The sequence below is a fragment of the Mus caroli genome, unplaced genomic scaffold (assembly GCF_978045245.1).
Source record: "Mus caroli unplaced genomic scaffold, Mus_caroli_1 scaffold_12, whole genome shotgun sequence".
NCBI classification, from domain to species: Eukaryota; Metazoa; Chordata; class Mammalia; order Rodentia; family Muridae; genus Mus; species Mus caroli.
Window position 1 is genome coordinate 36228604 of NW_028227267.1, and position 21322 is coordinate 36249925.

The 21322-nt window shown below is 41.8% G+C and overlaps 1 long non-coding RNA gene and 1 pseudogene across 1 annotated transcript in view; one reads left to right on the plus strand and one right to left on the minus strand.

Moving 5' to 3' along the window:
* The window catches only part of LOC147001732 (uncharacterized), a 31737-nt gene extending 10615 nt beyond the window's left edge, over nt 1–21122 (plus strand). The window contains exons 2-3 of the long non-coding RNA XR_015044730.1: nt 16128–16310; nt 20354–21122. This is a non-coding gene — a long non-coding RNA (uncharacterized LOC147001732). The remainder of the gene's footprint in view (nt 1–16127; nt 16311–20353) is intronic.
* LOC147001733 (uncharacterized) lies at nt 4586–9812 on the minus strand (annotated as a pseudogene).
* Nucleotides 21123–21322: the final 200 nt, after the last annotated feature.

Consider the following 21322-nt stretch of genomic DNA (forward strand, 5'->3'; position numbering starts at 1 on the left):
GCCAACAAACTTGCTAGACAAACACCAAAGTGATCTTGGTTAAAACATATTTTCCTATATCCAGTGCAGATATATAAAGAAGACATGTTCCCACAGTGGACAGCCAAAGTTGATCTCAGAGAAACAGGAGGACTGGGGTTATCTAGTGTAGTATACTATAGTGTGGTGTGGTGCAGTGTGCTGTGGTGAAGTGTAGTGTATTGTCCTGTAGTGTTTGCTGCTTGGTGTGCCTGAGGCCCTGGGCTCCCTCTCCAGTTTAGCCCACTTAGAGAAGCTGAAATTAGAATATCAGTTGCCAGATTTTAGGAGGGTGATGGTGGACTGGGATTTGCAATCTCAGCTACCAAGGGATTATCTCTTCTATAGACATTTGGTGGGTTGCAATGGGCCAAATATCTCCAAGTAACTGCTAAAGAGTAATAGATATGTTCTCAAGAAAATAATGAGATAGATGCCTGAATTGATGGCTGTGCCAGATACCATCTTCTTCAGCAATATGGTCTGACCATTGACTTCCAGAAAGGGAGGAAGAGCAATGGAAGCAGTCTTTAATGATTGGGGAGTGTGTATGAGACTCAGTGATGAGCAACTCCAAACAGATAAAGCAAACCTGGCCCTGGGCTTTTCATTGGGTAGTATATTATGTTCAGGGGAGGAATTGTCAGAGCATAATAGGGTATTTTCATTTAAACCTCCTTTATATGGGTTTGTGTATTATAAAGCTTCTTAAATTGTAGGCTTACAGGTGGCCTTTCAAAAGTCTGCAGTCAGTTATCCCACCTCAATACTACTTCCTTGTCTTAGTGTTGTTTTGCTTTCTGGTCTGCAGCACAGGTGTGGGAAACCAACTGGGCAGACCAAATGCAGACATGGTAGATTGTATGTATCCTAAGCCCACTGTCTGGTATTGACCTGGATTGAAATGCAATTACACTACTTAGGGGGTGGAAGAATGTAGCCTTGGGCATGGGAGATCGAAGCTGGGGTTCCCTGACACCTTGGAGTCCATTTGACATTGAAAACCACAGGCAAGAGTAGAGAATGGAGGTTCTGAATTCCATGGGCCTATGTTAAGGAGTCTGGGGACATGGACCCAGGAAATCCTGGACATCCAGACAGTGCTGAGTTGCAGGGAGTTTATAGCAGGTTAGAGCCTGCTGGCCTGCAAGGAGACCAGGCCAAGGGGTTCTCAGAATCTTGGACATGCAGGTACTGCTAGAAGTCACAGAGGATCTGAGCATGTAGGAGGCCAGCAGGCTGAGAACTAGCCCTGAAAACAGGGAATGGGAAATTCTGTATTAGCTCAGAAGTGACTAGTCCAGGAGAATTAAGGGGCCTTCTGTTGGAGACTTAGATGGCATGGCTCTGTAGGCAAAGGCTTTTTCTTCGTATAACCCACAGTTGATTTGATGAGAGAGACACTCCTTGGTTCTAAACTGTTTATTGATTGTTTTTCATGGAAATGAAAGCATAACATGTCTTGAGGTTAGACTAGAAGTTAAGTACCTTCTGAGGAAGGAATGTCCGGGAAGGGAAGCTTATTGACTGAACCCTACCATCTTCTAGGTACCTCATTAGTAGGGGGAACCCTATTCTGTTCTAAATGACCACAGGCCATGTTCCTATGTAGAGGTTTTGGTCCCATGAAAGAGGCCTGGTAGGAAGCAGGTGACACTTTTGCCATCTACTGTGGGTCTGGGACTTCCAACCCACTCAACTTTACCAAATTATGGACATGGTGGTCTACTGCCCCAGGTCTTTGAGTTTTATTGATGTGAGGAGACACCAGGACCAAGGCCACTTTTCATTGGCACTGGCTTATAGGTTCAGAGGCTCAGTCAATTGATTTCAAGGCAGGAAGCATGGCAGCATCTAGGCAGACATTACTTTGGAGAAGAAGCTAAGAGCTCTACATCTTATTCTGAAGGCACCAAGAAGACTGTCTAACTGGTGTTTAGTAGGAGGATCTCAAAGCTCACCCTCCACACTGACACACTGTTTCTAACAAGGCCACAACACCTAAAGGTACCACTCCCATAATCAAGCATATTCAAGCCACCACAGTCCTCTGCAATCTCCCAAGATATTTACCTCACTCTGTCCTACTGTTTTCCTTTTTTCTCCTTCACAAATTATGTGTTCTATTATTTTCTTGAAATATCCTCCTATAACCCAACACTATGCATTACCTTCTCTGGATACTGCAGTTTAAATACACATCTCTAGACATTCAAAGTTACCATCCACATAAGACACATCATGTGGTATTTGTCTTTTTGGGTCTGGGTTATATCACTCAGAAAGATTATTCATGTCTCCATCCTTTAACCTGTAAATATCATTTATATTGTCACAGTTCATTACCATTGTGTATATGAACCATATATTCATTATCCTTTCATCAGTTATATTTACGTCTGGGTTGTTTTGATGTCCTGCCTATTGTGAATAAATCAGTAAGGAACATGAGCACACCCAGGTCTCTGTCTTAGGATAATGCCTTTGGCTATATGCCCTGGAATAGTGTCTGAGTCTGTGTTCTCTTGCTAGAAAGAGACAACAGGACCATGATAGGTCCTTTTAACGAGAGCATTTAAATGGGGGTCTTTTCAGAATTTTAGTACATTTTTGTCTTGACAGAATCATGCACACAGACATGGTGTTGGAGAAGTAGCTGAGAGTTCTGTATCTGGATCTGCAAGAAGCAGGGATACTGGCCCTGAGCTGGGCTTTTGAAACTTTAAAGCCCACCCCCACAGAAGGCCACAGCTCCAAATTCGATCAAATAGTGCTATACCCTGTTGACCAAGTATTCAAATCTATGAGCCTATAAGGGTTCTTCTCATTCACACCCCCACAAATAGTATAGCTGGTTCATATAGAAGATCTATCTCTAGTAATGTTTTCCAGAACATTTCTCCTGTTTTTTTGTAATGACTGTACAGGTGAATATATGTTCTCTTACCCCACACTCATACCAACAGTTGTGGTCCTTAAACTACTGGTAATAGCCATTCTGACTGCAGTAAGATACAAGGTTAAAACTATTTTAATTTGCATTTTCCTATGAGGAAGGATATTAAATATTTAAAAACATATCTATGATCCATTTCTTTCTCTTCCTTGAAGATTCTGTTCAGTTCGACAGAACATCAGAAGGGAGTGTGTTTGAGACTGGGACTCTCTAGTTACTCCTGCTGTCCCAGAATCTAGTACATAGACCAGGCTGTCCAGAGGCTCATGCAGTTCTTCTTGCCTCTGCCTTCTGACTGCTGGGATTACAGGTGTGCACTACCATGTACAGCCATAGAACATTTTGAAATGTTTAAATTTATAATGTTTTAATATTTAACAGGCAGGTTCCTGGTGTTTGGTTTTAAACACCATCCGATTGTCTAGAAATGAACTCTCTGTCATATGTACACTTGGTGAAGATCCTCTCCCATCTTGTAGCTGATCTTTGCATTGATTAAGAGTTTCTTTTGCTTTCTTATTCACTGTTTTATTGCTAGGGCACATCTTGACCAGGATAACGTATAAAGAAAATATTCAATTGGGGTTGGCCAACAATATAAAAGGGTGATCCAGGATTGTCAAGGTGGGGAACTTGGCAGTAGGCAGGCAGGCATGCATACAGGCATCATGGAACTAGAGGAGTAGATGAACTTGCATCTGATACATATAGAGGAGGCAGAGGAAAGAGATAGATAGATACAGATTGACAGACAAACAGAAAGACTGAGGCAGAGACAGAGACATTGTAGACTGAGATATAGAGAAAAAGAGAGAGAAACATAGTGAGATCAACAGAGACAGAGAGATAGTGACAAAGACAGGGACAAAGACAGAGGCAGGGATTGGCATGAGCTTTTGAAACCTCAATGCTAACCTCCATTGTCACAACCCCTCCAGCAAGTCCATATCTACTACTCCTTTGTAAAACAGTTCTATGAAGTAGGTATCAAACCTTCAATTATGAAATGACCTTTGAAGGTCATTTTAATCCCAATCACTTCATTTATAATTCAGAAGATTTTAATTACTCAGTGTGAATATTTTTGTTTCCTGGGATGTATTAGAGAAATACTGTTGTGTTTCTAATTTGTTTGTCCGACGTGGTCATCCACAGGAGAGTACATTATGACTGTAGCTAAATTTTTGACTATAGAGATAGAGCATGGATACTTTTTCCATCCTGACATTGGGATCCACAAAGTTTGACACATTATCCACATCAAAAGCTCAATTTTCTGTGGAGCTCTGGCTGGCTGGGCACTACTTATGAAGCCTAAACTACATAATACTTGAAGAGTCCCATTCCTGCCTGAAACTTCTAGTGTTACAGGACTATGTATGAACCACACATAAATGCAGAATGTCCTTATAATAGAAATAATTAGAGATGATGTTTTATCCATAACAATACACTAATTTTATTCAATAACATCTTAACGTGGGGAGTCAGTTTATAAAAGATATAGACTTAGCAAAAATACAAATTAGTTATAGTAACAAAAAGATAATGAATATATAATGAAACTTCAAATGAAAACACAGGAAAACCAAAGACCCAAAGAAATCAAAACTCTAACCAAAAACCAAACAAAATAATTAAGCTAAGCATCATTCTCTTGCTGCAGATGTTCAGCACAGACCCACAGCCTGTTGCTGGCCTTGGTGAAATAGTGCAAAGCAGTCACTGATGGTAATAATCTGTTGAAGATGAATATAGGCGTGCCTCATTGGGGTGGGTGTTCTGCTGATGGACTAGTCCTTCAAGGCTAACATGAGAGATGTTACAGATGATACCTCAAAGTTTTTCAAATTCACTTGACTGATCACTATGAAATAATTCTTGATGACCCAACAGGACCGGCCAAAATTGGCATTCTCAGAGTCCTGCTGTATGCCCAGCAGATCTTGATGTATCTCAGTACTTCTCTGAAGCCTTCCAAACAGGCAGTCTTGCTGGACCAGAGGCTAGACAAAATAAAGGCCTCATTACCCATAGCAAACCAAAATAGAAGAAAATGCAGCCCAAGATTGCCATGGTTACAAGGATTAGATGCAATGGTGGTTAATTTGCTTTGTACATCCAGTGCTCCTGGTGAACAGTTGTGTCGGAGCAAGATCTTGACCTGGTCTCTGATCTGTTTGAGCTTCTGCAGAATATTTCAGACCTATGGGAGGAAGAGAAAAAAGCCTGGTGAGATCTTGTCATGTCAGCGATCCAGGAAACATCAGCTTTACTCATCAGGATAATCCAGTATGACCTTTCATCTGAGATCTTTCCTGTATCTCCATAGGAGAAGGGTCAGAGAGCACCTGGGCCTGGATGTTTTTTTCAAATGTAAAATATTGCTTGACACTGAATTGTGAACTACACACTGTGCTGGAGTTAAAGTAAAACACCACATTTCTCCAATAGTCTAAATATTTTTTACATTGAAAAATAAGTGTGTATCAGGGTCTGAATCTATTATTGAACAGAGGCAATCTAGGGAGCCTAGCAAACTTTGAAGTGAAGGCTCTTATTATTTCTGGAGTGCTGAATCCTTCCTTGGCTCTCCTTGTGAACCCCTATATCTGGGAATCCCCAGAGAAACCATCTCACAGGAAATTCATGCACACTGAAGGGATACTGTAATCAGCAAGAGTACACTTCATGGAATTCTTCCCAAGGGTAAGCATTGAACTCTAAAGGGGATACTCATGAAGGAAAAAACAAAAACAAAAACAAAACCCAATAGCCCTGCTATGTGTATGGCTCCTTAGATACTGCCATCCTGTACGAGTACTTCATCTCAGAGACATGTAAAGGACGCTGCATCTTTTCAGGCAAGCCATGAGACACATACGCACACATATACATACACAATAAAATTGGAGCCTGCCCTTCTGTCCTAGGAGAGGACAGGCTCAAGCCCCTCTGGATGAGTTGCCATAGAGCAGAACAGAGGGCCAGGTTCCTAGATAATTCAGGAAGTGGCATCCTGAGGCACCTCTCCATACCATAGAACCTAAAGATGTTGCATTCAGGGGTCCAGGATCTCCTCTGCCTACAGTGGCAAGCTAGAGGTGGCCGACTGGTATTGGGAAGAGAGGGCATGGCTGAAATCCAATTTCTTCAAAAGAGGGTAACTCCACAGAAAGTCTTGGAAATGATCACAGAAGTGTAAAACTGGATGAGACATAGGAGAGAGCCTGGATAAGGTGCAGGATGGTTACATAGGCTTGACTGTCTTTATGATTACACATTAGGGCATTCTGCCCATGATGCTTCATTCATCCTACCTGCTGCTGCGTAGTATAGTGGTCTTTGATATTCTGGCTGCCTTCTTTACATAGTATTTTTATTTCTATGTTGTATTCTGCCAATGCAATCTGATCCCTTAGCAGCTGTCTGTTCTCACTCCTCAACATCCTGACTTTGTGCTGGATGAGCTTAGATTCAATCAGGAGGTGGCAGTTCCTAAAGCTGAGCCACAAACAAAAACATGGTGATTCCAGGCAGCATCCATCCATCTTCCTCCCATTCCTCCAAGCACCATTCCTTTATCATGGGCCCTGATCCCCAGACAGCCCCAGACAAGTATCCAGATTGGCCATAGAGGGAGATCAAATCCAGAGGACTGCCACTTTCCAGAAGACCCAAGGTACTTTTGAAAACCCTGACACGAACAGGGACTCATGTATCTCTCAGAAAAGAACATGGGGTCTATATGTGCTTATGAGTCTGTGGTATTAAAAAGCCACCTGTAGGTATAGGGCAAAATTCTCTAGGAGTGAAGAGACCCAAGCATCACACTATCTTTCTATGTTTCTCCTGGAAACCCCATCTATGAATCTACTTTCAGAGCCCACGAGGCCCAAGATTGATTGATATCTCCATCATGGTGGAAACGTTTCGATCTTGAGGATACTTAGTTGGAAACAACAGTGGCTTGAGGGGCTCCCAGACTCTTCACCCTTGGTCAAAATGAGTCTAAGATGTTAAAATCTTAGTGCCTTGTTTGAAGGAGGCAGGCTTCCTGTTTAGAGACTAAGAGTATAGAACCTAAGCCCCCACGTTAGTTCAAAGACAAGGATTGTCAGACATATCCTGGGCCTATTTCTTGGGTCATGACCCTGTTAGTCACTCACCAGTAGAACTGATTTTCTTTAGTCAACTCCTTGCACTTGGATAAGGCCTCACTGATGTCCCTGGGCATTCTCTTCAGGTCAGTCATCACCTGGTCATGTTGCATCTCAAGCATATATGTCTCAAAGTTGATCCTGTGGGAGGGCATGGCCCAAGCAACAAATTGTCCCGTGAACTAAGGATACAAGGATCATTTCAATTCAAGGTGAATCATGCACTTCCCCACCACATATATGCCACTGGACCTAGCTCCTTGTTACCTGTTCAACTTGGTGCTTATTAAACTTATTACTCTTCACCTTGGGCCAGTAAGCCCAGGGAAGAAAAGGCAGGGTGCTTATCTGCTTCAGCTCCCTGAAGGGGTTTGAAAGAATAGACTGACTCTCCCAGAACTTTCCAGGAATCTGTGTCAAAGGCCTGGGTCCACGCTAAATCTGTATGATTCTCCTCCTTGTTTCGACATGGAATAGTCAATCCTTGGCTCTATTGCTACATAAATTTCCAAAGGACATAATCACATCTACAGGGAAAAGTCTTTATAACAAACCAGGAGATTCCAATGTGCATCCATGGTGAGCACAGAGGTCAAGTCCTGTGCTACTCAAAATGAACCTCCCTGGCTTCCTCACTGCTATTGCCTGGAAATGGAGTCAGGCAAAACCTAAGGATATATCACATGACACAGACTTTCTAGATCTTAAGCTGCACACACAGGAACACACACACACAGGAACACACATACACACAGGAACACACACATCCACAAACGCACTCACAAGCTCACATGCACGCAGTATCTCTCTGAGTCTGTGTCTCTGTCTCTCTCTCTCTCTTTTACACACACACACACACACACACACACACACACACACACACACACACTTACACTCAATCAGAATGCCAAATAAATAAATTGATTTGGCTTTATCTGAGAGTATAATGAACAAAATTTGAGAAAAGCCATTATGAACTGCAGCTAACCCAGTCATACTGAGAGGCAGTATGTGGGACAGGCCTCTCCAGCTGTTGAGAAGACCAATTGTTCCCAAATTACTGCCTGGTCAATTATGGAAAGGATTGGCTATAAACAAACATTACCTAGCAACTCCCACAAACCAACACCTGTGTAAGCTTTTTAAATGGCAGGATGAGAGCTCACACATCACTACCTTCATCCCCAGACTGTGATTCATGCCACAGGCTCTGAATAACTTTTGGAGGAATCAAAATGCCTGTGACCCCATATCACTCCTATCTGAACTTGAAGTTCTGTGTCGACAATCCAATCAGCAAAATTGATTTGGACATGCAGACAGCCTGGAGTTGTAGCCACCTGTGGTATGAGGGAATCTGGGCTTAACAGGGATGGCCCAAGATAGTCAGCAGAGATCTGGGCATAAAGACTACCTGTCATTTAAATCCTTGTTAGTGTAGTTGGCCAGGATTCCCTGAAGTTCGTCTCTGGCATTTTTTATGTTCTGGAGCTCTCTTTTGAGCTTCTCCAACCTCTCCCGTCTCTTCTCCTGCTCATTGATGGTGGGGGGTTGGGGTGCTGGCTCCCCAACAGACCCTGTAGGTAGAAAAACACTAGTAACCTTGTAGAGATAATAGGGCAGGGAAAGGGAAACCATGCTTTGTCCCACACTGAAACCCGAGGAAGAGGAAAATCTAGAGACACCGAGAATCCCTTTTTTTTTTTTTTTTTTTTTTTTGGTTTTTCGAGACAGGGTTTCTCTGTGTAGCCCTGGCTGATCCTGGAACTCACTCTGTAGACCAGGCTGGCCTCGAACTCAGAAATCCACCTGCCTCTGCCTCCTGAGTGCTGGGATTAAAGGCGCGCGCCACCACGCCCAGCATCCGAGAATCCCTTATAGTACATCATAGGTATCTTCAAGCTGGGCTCCTCAGCTAGGTCCCTGTTCACAACCACCATCACTAAACATATGCCTGACTTCCTATTGTAATCACCCTAGCCCTGAAATGCATAAGCTGTGCCAGGCAAGAATAAATGGAGGGCATTGTCAGCTCATATCTGACAACAAAATCCGTACCTCTTAGCACACTAGCCAAAACTTTTCTAGTCTTCTTCAAATGCATGATGAGAGCTCATACACTACTATAGGAACCCCAGACTGTGAATCAGTCCACATCATGTGTGTTCAATACCAAAGTGTCTGAGACCTTAGCCCTCTCTGTTCTTGGCATCACATGCTCATGTATCCTAGAGGAAACTATATTAAGATGAAGTACATGAACACTCTATCCTGAGAACAACACTTTTCTATTCTCACAGAGCTTGCTCTGCATAATTTTCCATTCAGGGGGAAATTAAGATCTCTCAGCAAAGCAACTGCAGGCTTTTGAATATCGGGCTGTCTGTAAAACTAATTATTAGACATTCTTGACTCTGGTTCTACCATTGAAGAATCTGAAGGATCCAGATCATAATCCCTATTCCTGGAAGGACCAGCTGAAGCCCACATCCTCTCGGCAGCTCACCAAACCTTGCCCAGGACTCACTGTGCCATCTCCATGACCAGTTGTTTCTTGCCCTTTCCCACCATGACGGGCGTCCAGACTCTTTCTGCCTTGTTCTGGTGTCTGTGTGTATTCTATTCTCTCTCTGAAATACCCTGAGGAGCATGGACAACATGCCTCCTTGGGAACCCATGAGGATCTGAAGTAATACCCCACAAGCTGTTCTGGTTACCACAACACTGGTGACATCACAGAAGATTCTAGGGTTCTCTTGGATACAAGAGATTGTCTGGGAAGTGACTACTGATGATGTCACTGGGAAATTCCATAGCCTACCAGCTTGCCCCATCTTGACCAGTTTCTGAGGTGCCCTTTCCTTGAGTTTCTCTTTTGCCCCTGGGGATACCTCTTGGCAACTTCTCCTTCCAAAGCTAGAGATTTCTCTCTGCTTCACTACAAGTCCAGTGTTGAATGGGGTGAGTTTGTTAGTGCCATGGCATGGGTAGCTCATCTTTGTTAGGATCCTTTTATGAGGGAGATTCTTCTCCAATATAAATCTACTTCTGGGGTCCATTCATGGAACAAACAATCGATTTACCCAGGTGTCTCTCTTTCCCAGAGGGCAAAAAACTACTTCTGCACCTTTACTTTTACACAAGTTGGATTCTATGTTTTAGAGTGCAACTGCCTTGAGAGGAGACACTGTTTGAATATATTGAGCCATGTGATTTCACACAATCTCTGATTTACAACCCCATTTCTTTTCTTTTTTTTTTTTCCTATTGAAAATTCCATTTTATTGTCCTCTTTTTTTAATTTTTAATATTTTTTATTACATATTTTCCTCAATCTCCTTCCAAATTTCCAATGCTATCCCAAAAGTCCCCCATAGCGCCCCCCACTTCCTTACCCACCCAATCCCATTCTTTTGGCCCTGGCATTCCCTATATTGGGGCATATAAAGTTTGCAAGTCCAATGGGCCTCTCTTTCCAGTGATGGCCGACTAGGCCATCTTTCGATACATATGCAGCTAGAGACAAGAGCTCCGGGGTACTGATTAGTTCATCATGTTGTTCCAACTATAGGGTTGCAGATCCCTTTAGCTCCTTGGGTACTTTCTCTAGCTTCTCCATTGGGAGCCCTGTGATACATACAATAGCTGACTGTGAGCATCCAGTTCTGTGTTTGCTAGGCCCTGGCATCGTCTCACAAGAGACAGCTATATTTGGGTCCTTTCAGCAAAATCTTGCTAGTGTATGCAAAGGTGTCAGCGTTTAGAAGCTGATTATGGGATGGATCCCTGGATACGGCAGTCTCTAGATGGTCCATCCTTTCATCACAGCTCCAAACTTTGTCTCTGTAACTCCTTCCATGGGTGTTTTGTTCCTAATTCTAAGAAGGGGCACAGTGTCCACACTTTGGTCTTCATTCTTCTTGAGTTTCCTGCGTTTAGCAAATTGTATCTTATATCTTGGGTATCCTAAGTTTTGGGCTAATATCCACTTATCAGTGAATACATATTGTGTGAGTTCCTTTGTGATTGTGTTACCTCACTCAAGATGATGCCCTCCAGGTCCATCCATTTGGCTAGGAATTTCATAAATTCATTCTTTTTAATAGCTGAGTAGTACTCCATTGTGTAAATGTACCATAATTTCTGTATCCATTCCTCTGTTGAGGGACATCTGGGTTCTTTCCAGCTTCTGGCTATTATAAATAGGGCTGCTATGAACATAGTGGGGCATGTGTCCTTTTTACCGGTTGGGACATCTTCTGGATCTATGCCCAGGAGAGGTATTGCTGGATCCTCCGGTAGTACTATGTCCAATTTTCTGAGGAACCGCCAGACTGATTTCCAGAGTGGTTGTACAAGCTTGCAATCCCACCAACAATGGAGGAGTGTTCCTCTTTCTCCACATCCTCGCCAGCATCTGCTGTCACCTGAATTTTTGATCTTAGCCATTCTGACTGGTGTGAGGTGGAATCTCAGGGTTGTTTTGATTTGCATTTCCCTGATGATTAAGGATGTTGAACATTTTTTCAGGTGCTTCTCTGCCATTCGGTATTCCTCAGATGAGAATTCTTTGTTCAGTTCTGAGCCACATTTTTTAATGGGTTTATTTGACTTTCTGGAGTCCACCTTCTTGAGTTCTTTATATATATTGGATATTAGTCCCTTATCTGATTTAGGATAGGTAAAGATCCTTTCCTAATCTGTTGGTGGTTTTTTTGTCTTATTGATGGTGTCTTTTGCCTTGCAGAAGCTTTGCAGTTTCATGAGGTCCCACTTGTCAATTCTCGATCTTACAGCACAAGCCATTGCTGTTCTATTCAAGAATTTTCCCCTGTGCCCATATCTTCGAGACTTTTCCCCACTTTCTCCTCTATAAGTTTCAGTGTCTCTGGTTTTATGTGAAGTTCCTTGATCCACTTAGACTTGACCTTAGTACAAGGAGATAGGAATGGATCGATTCGCATTCTTCTACATGTTAACAACCAGTTGTGCCAGCACCATTTGTTGAAAATGCTGTCTTTCTTCCACTGGATGTTTTTAGCTCCCTTGTCGAAGATCAAGTGACCGTAGGTGTGTGGGTTCATTTCTGGGTCTTCAATTCTATTCCATTGGTCTATTTGTCTGTCACTATACCAGTACCACGCAGTTTTTATCACAATTGCTCTGTAGTAAAGCTTTAGGTCCGGCATGGTGATTCCACCAGAGGTTCTTTTATCCTTGAGAAGAGTTTTTGCTATCCTAGGTTTTTTGTTATTCCAGATGAATTTGCAGATTGCACTTTCTAATTCACAACCCCATTTCTTTGCAATGAAAACTCCCTTGTACTTGGCAATAGAAGAAGTCACTACAGGGGCAACATCATACTGTAAAGTTTATGTCCCTTCTTCAAAAGCTAAAATCTTACATTCTCTCTATCTCCAAAACAACCAGACAGAATAAGCATCTGTGAACAAAGGCCAAGAGGGACATTGAATTGCTGCTTCCTGGTCACATTAGCTCTTACTTCTCCAGTATCTACATTTTTAAGTTCTCAGTTCCAGGCCTGAGTCTGTTGGGGGTTGGAATATGATCCTGTATTCATAAGATACCTAAGACTCAATTGGATGGATAAGGGATGAAAGGCCTCGGGTCCAGTGAAACCTCTATTTTAATGGATTCATAATTTCAGAAGGGGCTCCTTTTGGCATTGACATCAGTGCCTTCTGCCTTCTTGATCTGTGTGTGCTGAGTGCATGGTAAAATGCCACCTATCCTCAGAGGTGTAAGAGTGTAGAAATCATGCAAAGGCTTTCCACATTGATTGTGTTGTCTTTGGCTACCACCTTTGGTTATGGAATATCACTACAACAAGGCCCAAAGGTGTCTGGGGAGATGGTTGGGCAGTCAAAAGTCTACTCTGTTTCTCTGGCAGTCATAAGAAGAGCCTTTATGGAGAACTCGAGAACATGGCTAATGAAAAAGAAATAGTTATACTTTGGCTAGCTGATGATATCTGAGCCTAGAAAGCTATGGGACAGGCATTCCAATAAAATAGTATTGGGATGAATTCCTCCCTGTATTGGGTACAATAGGCCCAAAGTAAGAAGGAGGCCCAGCCACCTTTCCCTGAACTCTTCTGAGAGATTTGTAGTGTTTCCGTTAAGGAACTCTTCTTTACTTCCATGAGACCAGAACTCTGAGGTCTGCATGCACCATGAAGGTTCCCATTTATTCCTAAATCATTCACTGTTTACTGACAGCTTTTGGCTATGAATGCTCTGCTATAGTTTGACACAATTCAAAGGGTGTGGTATAATTGTTGGTCAAGTACCTTGAAGAGTTTTTCAGCTACTCTTTTAGAAGTTTCAGACTAGTGGATAAACTCATAAGTTTCAGGAAAAAAAAATATAGACTCTTACTCTCCCCCATTAGGACACACATCAGTGAAGTCAGTTTCCCACAATTGACCACTGTTTGGCCCCTCATATGTTCCCACTTCTAGCAGAAGTATCTGTCTTTACATGTATTTTACTATTAAGCTGACATATTGCTTGGAGGAATTGAGCCATGCTGTTAAGTCCAGTTTTACCATACCTTGTTATGAGCAACTTAGAAAGTAGTGTGTATTCCAGTCAGGTAGTCTGGTGAAGGTTTGTTTCCAGAAACTTGCCAGTATTTCCTGGCAGAGTGTTCCTTCCCTCTGGTGTCCACCACCAAACTTTGGTTTCAGCTATGCTTTAGATATTTTTACATCCCTTATTTCCCCTTGTTTATACTATGGATACTCAGGCTACAGTGGGTCACAGTATGTCACCTGAATGTCAGTAGATTCCACTGTTTTTTGTTTATTTGTTTTTTGATTGGTTTGTTTCTAGACAGGATTTCTCTGTATTGCCTGGCTGTCCTGGAACTCACTCTGTAGACCAGTCTGGCCTAGAACTTAGAAATCTGCCTGCATCTGCCCCCAATTGCTGGGATCAAAGGCATGTGCCACCATGCACAGCATACACTGATCTCAAACAATTTTTGGCATGCCAACTCAGTGACCTGATTACTTGTGACCTCAAGGGGGTCATTAAGTTGATGTGCTTTGCCTTGAAACCAAGAGTATCATGGAGGAATTCAAAGAGTTTCCAGGAGAGCCAAGAATTCCTCTTTGTTTTTAATGTTCTTTCTGCCAGCAATGATGAGCCCTCCTTCTCCATATATCATAGTATCCACATATTTATTAAGTAAAGCATATTGACATTCCTGGTAAGTGATGACTGGTGTTTTCTTTCACCATAGACTTGGTCTATATATCTTGAGGCCAAATAATTTCAGCTACAATATCTCCCGAAGCCCCTGGGTAACTGGTTCCATGTTTAATTGAGGTGTTCCCATCCATGTAGAACATTCCCTCAGAATCTTTCATGGGATGTGGTGGTGTACAATATGTCTAGACTGATCTGTTTCTTCATGTTTGTTTCCTCATACAATTATTGATGAGCTTCTGTGGGTCTTCATCTGTCAAGATGTTAGCAGACGTGATGACAGTGGGTTTTTCAAAGTAGACTCCAGGATAGTCAAAGAGTAGGACTTTGACCCTTGCTTTGAACAGCCAGAATTGTGGGGTTGCTTTGAGAAGAACGTCAACTGCATGGGGTGATGTAAATATAAGATGCTGACCCAGAGATTACTTCTCTGTTTCTTTCACTAGATAGTGGGACCCACCAAGCTCTAAGACAAGAGGACCAGCCTGAGGATAAAGGATTCAATATCTTGACAGGTCTATTAGAAACTTCTCACAGACCTAGTATAGTACTTCAGGCTCACCCAAGGAGCTCTTGAGGGTCATTACTCTTCATTTGGTTCCCAGGCTCTGCTGTTCTCTGGGCAAGATAATAAGTTTACTCAGTACTAATAGGACCTTCTTTGAAGGAACAAGGATGTGGCATACAATTGGCTTGGGTAGTTCAGATACAACCTTTTTGCACATGATAACTTGATTGCTTAGTTCAGAGGATATTTGCTCTTTGGGCCATGCTCTACCGTAAGATGAACCTTGAATTCACCATCATTAAATCACAACATGAGAAGACAATGTTGGATATGGAAAAAATGACCCAGTCAATAAGTGATATGATAGAGAAGTTCAAGGAACTCATAGAAGATAACTATTCCTACAGGTGAATCCCTGACACAGGTAAGGAGCAGCACTAGGCAGGGAATGCTTGTGGCCTTCTAGGACTTTGAACAAAAATAAGGGCTTTAGTTCTATACTACCTGTTTCTTTTTTTTTTAATTATTTATTATATGTGTAAGTACATTGTAGCTGTCTTCAGACACTCCAGAAGAGGAGGTCAGATCACATTACGGATGGCTATGAGCCACCATGTCGTTCCTTGGAATTGAACTCAGGACCTCTGAGCCATCTCTCCAGCCCCACTATCTGTTCCTTAATAAGAGCCCTCCCTTGAGGCAAGGGTCTTGGATTTGTACCTCTTGGACTCAGTTTTCTTAAGTGTGAAGAGTGTCCAAGACACTCCAAACTTTATTCTTCCAAATTCAGGATCCTCTGCATAGAAACCATTTCCACCATGCTGGGAATATCAAGCAACCCTGAAACTTTAGGATTCTGACAGCAGATTCAAAGTTCTGGGATCCATGACAAAAATGGAAAGAATTTATACATGTTGGTCTTCTCTTCTCCCTCAGAGTGTTTTTGCCCTTTCCCTGCTGATTGTTTTCTGGTAACAAGACATATAAGCAACCATGAGGAACATTTCCTCTTCAGTAATGTACATGGAACACTATTGGTGTTATGGTTTTCCTAAGTCCTTTGAGACTTGTGGCATGCGGCTGATCTCTGGATTTGACCTACCTCGATTTGGTACTGATAGGTATAGTGTGAACTCTAGTCTGAGGCTGTCCTGGGATCAGGACTCTTGTAGGAATCCTAGTTCTAAAAGAGTGGCAGAGAAATGTAAGCTTGCTGGAAATGACCATTTTTTGTTTCTTTTTTTGTGGATCAGCTTCAGGCACTGTTACCTCCTGAGTGACTACAATTAATTGAAGGAAAAAGTAAGGATGGTGCTGAATGAGAACAGGAAGCTGCTGGTGGGGCCAGCTGAACAGGAAGCATCCTTTGGTGAAGAAAAAGGATCTGTGATGAGGCCAGCAAGAACATTTTTGTCACCAGTCCCAAGCAGCAGCAGGTAGGGTGATGTGTATCAGAGGCAGATTGCTGTCATGGCTCACCATAAACATAGAAAGTCCAATGGAACATTCCAGCAACTTACCAGACACTTGCCTATGCCTCCTCCAACTGTTTATTTATGGGATCATCTACCAGGCTTTTTGTGGAGGTAGCCTTTATCAAGAAACTGCATGTTTGACAAGCAAATTTTTCTCTTCTGCCAGAATCTGCAGTTCACTAGGGGAGATAAGTTGATTACACATCACCACTCTATATGACATTGAGTTTGAAGGGTGCTGTGTTGGAGCCCTTCTTTAGAATAGTAGAGTGCTTTGCAGGAAGATGTAAAGGCCTTCAAAATTTTGTGGGGAGCATGTGAGATTTCAGGTAGGAAGTAGTTTGCAGGGATGAGAGCTTAGTGGGATTGAGAAATAAGTGGATTTCATTGTTGCCTTTTGGCAGTTTTTGCCCCCCACCCCAACCCTTTCCCCTGTAGATCTTGATTCACACTCAGTGAGCCTGAGTAGCAGCATGTCAGTCCTATTTTCTTTGAGTGCTGTTGGAGTTTTCTTTCCTGGGCCTTGTGGTCTGGAGCTGGCTGGATGAGCAGGGATGTAGGAAAGGCTTCTCACAATCTCAGTTGGTGTGAGAGTTTTGAGGCTTCATGAAAAAAATTCTCTCTGTATGCTCCTCATTCTGTCCAAGAAGAATGTTGTCTAGATCTTTCTATTTCCCTAGTAAGAATACCAGAGTTGTGTTTCTCAGTTGAAACATCTGCTCTGCATAGTCTAAATTTTTTTTTCCACTAGCATGACAGATTCTTCATTGTTTTTGGTCTTTTATGATTTTAGGTGTGTGTGTGTGTGTGTGTGTGTGTGTGTGTATGTGTATGTGTGTTTATGGATGCTTATGCAAATCTGTACCTTTGTGGGTATTCTGTAAGGCCAGTTAAGGACATCTGATTTTGTGTATTCATTCTTTAACTTAGTTCTTTGGGCCTATGTCTCTCAATAAACCTGATACTTCCTGTTGTTCGATGTCCAGTAGAATTTTCATCTGTCCACTACCAGGTGGAGATCTGTCTCTTATTTATATCAGCAAATCATTAAACAATACTACTATTTTTAAAATTAGTATTACATTTCTTAATTTTTCCTCCTTAGAGTTATTGCCTGGAAGATTCTGGCTTGTCTTATTGGCTTAACCATGGGCATACATAGAAGCCTACAGTGCTCACTCTGCTGACATTGTTTTGCTAACTATATTTTGGGCATGGCTTTGTTTCAGGATACATTCTCACTCAGAGTTGTGCAGAGTGCTGCATTTCAGAAATGTCACAGCAGGTCATTTAACTAGATTTCTCCTGACTGATTTTGAGGATGATTTAATATCATATAATAAGTAATGTGTTGAAAAGTTCCTGAGTAATGATCAAAAGTCACAGTCTTCCTCGGATGCTCAAAAGGACTCAGTGTAGGTTTAGTGAGAGGGCCTTGATGAGTCAAAATGGGGCTTACTGGAGGCTATACATAGAAATCTCTTACTTGGCAATTTAGTGCTGTGTTGTCCAGGATATCTGTGTAGAGCTTGTAATTTCCCTTTAGGACCAGCAAGTATTTGCATAGAAAAAGTTCCTGAAGAGGAGACAAGTACAGGTCAGGGCTGCAAAGCCCCCTTGAGTCTAAGAGCCTTATACACATCATAGGTCCAACTATGTGCTCATGCAACAGAAAATATGCTAGATAAGAGCAAGAATTTCATTGATGTTTTTGTGTTTGTGTCAGTCTTTGTGTGGTATGTGGTGTGTGTGTTGGTGTGTGTGTGTGTGTGTGTGTGTGTGTGTATGTTTGTGTACCAGCTGTGACTCAGTGTGTTTATTCTATGTTGTGTGTTTGCGTAAGGCAAAATGCCTTTGCAAGTGTTTGTGGTATGGATGCTTGAATATACAACTGTGTGTGTGTGTGTGTGTGTGTGTGTGTATGTTTGTGTGTGTGTTCCTGTAGACATGTAACCATGTCTGTCTCTAGAGGCCAAGCATGATGAGTAAAGCCCCTGTCATTACAGACTGCACTCATGAAAAATCAAATACAGCAGTCCAATTCGTGTGCAACTCTACCTAGATTCCAAGACAAAAAAAAAAGGACACAAAATCTAAAGTCAGACTCTCAACTGGCTAGGGGCAATACTACTGATCCTCATTGAAATCCTTTGGAGAAAATCAATGGAATATGGTACATAGTGTTGAGGAGGAAGTTGGTGTATAAAATCCATGTGTTATGTCCCTTTTCTGCTTTGGAAGAATTAAAAAGACCGACTGGAATATCAGGTGGCTCACTGTGTATTCTCAGCATTCCAGATTCTTCTCCTTATTGCTTGCTACCATTGCCTTTCCAGCTACCTCTACTCAGTAAAACATTGCTTATGATATGGCTTGGATTCTAATCATTGAGAGATTGAGTTGCATGTAGCTGTACATGCATCCAGCAGAATTCCCACAGCTGTGGTGCAAAACAGAGCTGTTTCAGGAGCCCCTTGAGGGTCATGATAATCTAAAAACTCACAATATGTTATCTGTGTGGGATTCTGCAATTGCTGTTATACAAAATCATTTTCTCAGTGTTAAAATCAGCCTCAATGGGTGTTGGGAGAAATGAGGACGTTCAGACAGGTCTGGTAGTATAAAATCAGGTGTTTGAGAAGCGAGGTTCAGAAAGTAGAAAAGAAGTCCCCTTTGACCCACTGATTCCAGAACAAGGAGTAGATATCCAGAGAGTCTCTAGGGCACATGAGGTCTGTACTGGTCCTCAGAGTAGTCCAGAAGAAGATGATATCCTGATGTCCATCAGCTAAAGAGTGAAACTGTACTATGTGATGCAGCCCTTTCATGAACTACTGCTCAGTGTTAGATAATCCATGCAAGTATTTGACCTTCAACTAGTTAGCCTCATTTTACTCAAAATATCCTTGACACAGTCACATTATTGGGAGAAAATTGTTCCATTGATTCCTATTTATAATGACGTCCTATTTTTCTGGGATCATACCTTTGGACACCAAGTCAGTCAAGCAATGACAAAGGGAGCCTCTAATGGAGGGAACTGTTTACTTTGGGACAAAACTGAAACAGTGAAGGAGAGGCTAGTCCATCACCAACACGTGATCCTTTGCTGGCAGAGAAGCCTACTCTACACAGCTTTTGGAACTTGCTAAGACAGATTGGATACTATGCCAAGAACCCTGATTCTGAGTCTGTGTTTATGAGGGGAAAGCTTATCACTGACTGAGCTGTCTATATGCTTTGCTCATTATGTACCTATCCCATTCAAGATTTGTTTTTATGACTCCAAAATATCCTGGGAGATTTTTATAATAGCATTAGCTAGGAAAATCAACAGGTTACTGAGGTATACTGTGCTTGGGTTGTGTGAATACAAATAAATTGCATATTTGACAGAGTGCTCTACCACAGTCTCAGATGTACATGTGTGTTGTTATGTTCCTTCATGACCATCACTTTTAAAATTCAGTTCCTAGCCTTGGGAATATTTTCAGTTAGCACATTCTTTCTGATTTTAGGACACATGCAGTGCCTGTGGATTTCATGTTATAGGTTTTCTCTGGTTATTTCCAGATACAAGGGTTGATGAGTGGTACCCTGTCAGGGTCCTGCACTAGAGAAATAATCGTAACCTTCACTTCAATTCTAGGCAGGTTCCCCATGAGGCATCCACATGGTTTTCTAGGTTGTTCACATCTCACTTGAACTCAGTATCAGACATTCCTACATTGTTATTATTCAATATATTATACCTGGACTATTGGAGAAATATAGTGTTTTTCTTTTAAACTCCTGTACAATGTGTAGTTCTCAGCTCAGTTTCTAGCAGTTTTTAAAAGCTGAGAAATAATTCCAAGCCCAGGTGCTCTATGACACTTGGGGATGCAGGGAATGACCTTAGACAATGATAGGTCATAATAGATTATCCAGCTGAATAGATCTAGTGTGGGATGGAGAGCTGAATTGACAAATCCTAATCAGGCCTTTGTTCCTTCCTTCCCTAGGTGTGAAATACTCCAGCAGAAACTGGAACATGGAACAGACCAGGACAAGGTCTCCTTTGAAGATAACTTCTATAGGGGGATATCTGCATGTGCAAAGCAAATATTTCATCTCATCCCCAGTAATCATGGCTATCATCTGCGGCATTTTCTTCCTTTACTTTTGTTTCTTTGCAATGAATAACCCTTAATTTCATCTGTGCTCTGGCTCAGCAAGAGTGAGCATGTAGAGGGATTCAGACATGTGCTGAGACACATCAAGAGCTGCTGGGAAAACAGGAAGATTCTGAGAGTGTAAATTTTTCTTGTCCTGATAGGTCATCAAGGAAAATTACAAAATCTATCTACAAGATCGTAAAGACTTTGAGCCAAAGTCTATAACATGTTTTCTACTTAGTCTTGGGTGTCCTTGTTCTTCAAACCCATACTCCAAAAAAGGAGACCTACTTAAATTTCTCTTGTAAAGATTGTTACCAGAAGTAACTTATTTTCTACTGTGTTTCCAAGGACAGCCATGGGCTGTAAGTCTGTGCTGCAAAATAACAGCCAAAGAAGGCTCTTTAGCACAATTGTTGTTTTTAGATTTTGGTTTGAGCTTTGATTACTTTTGTTATTTTGTTTCTCTTTTGTTTCATTTAAAGTTTATTTTTTGTTTGTTTCTTTGCTGTTGTTTTATTTTGTAATTGATTTACTTTTTTGATAAGGCTATACACTGTACATATTGACTGCCCACTTTTAGTTACTATTGAGTAAATTGGATGTTTTCTTATGAATAAAACAGTGATCTCTAACTCTTCATTCTTAAGAAACTTTTTTTTTTTTTTTTTTTTTTTTTTGGTTTTTCGAGACAGGGTTTCTCTGTATAGCCCTGGCTGTCCTGGAACTCACTTTGTAGACCAGGCTGGCCTCGAACTCAGAAATCCGCCTGCCTCTGCCTCCCGAGTGCTGGGATTAAAGACGTGCGCCCCCACG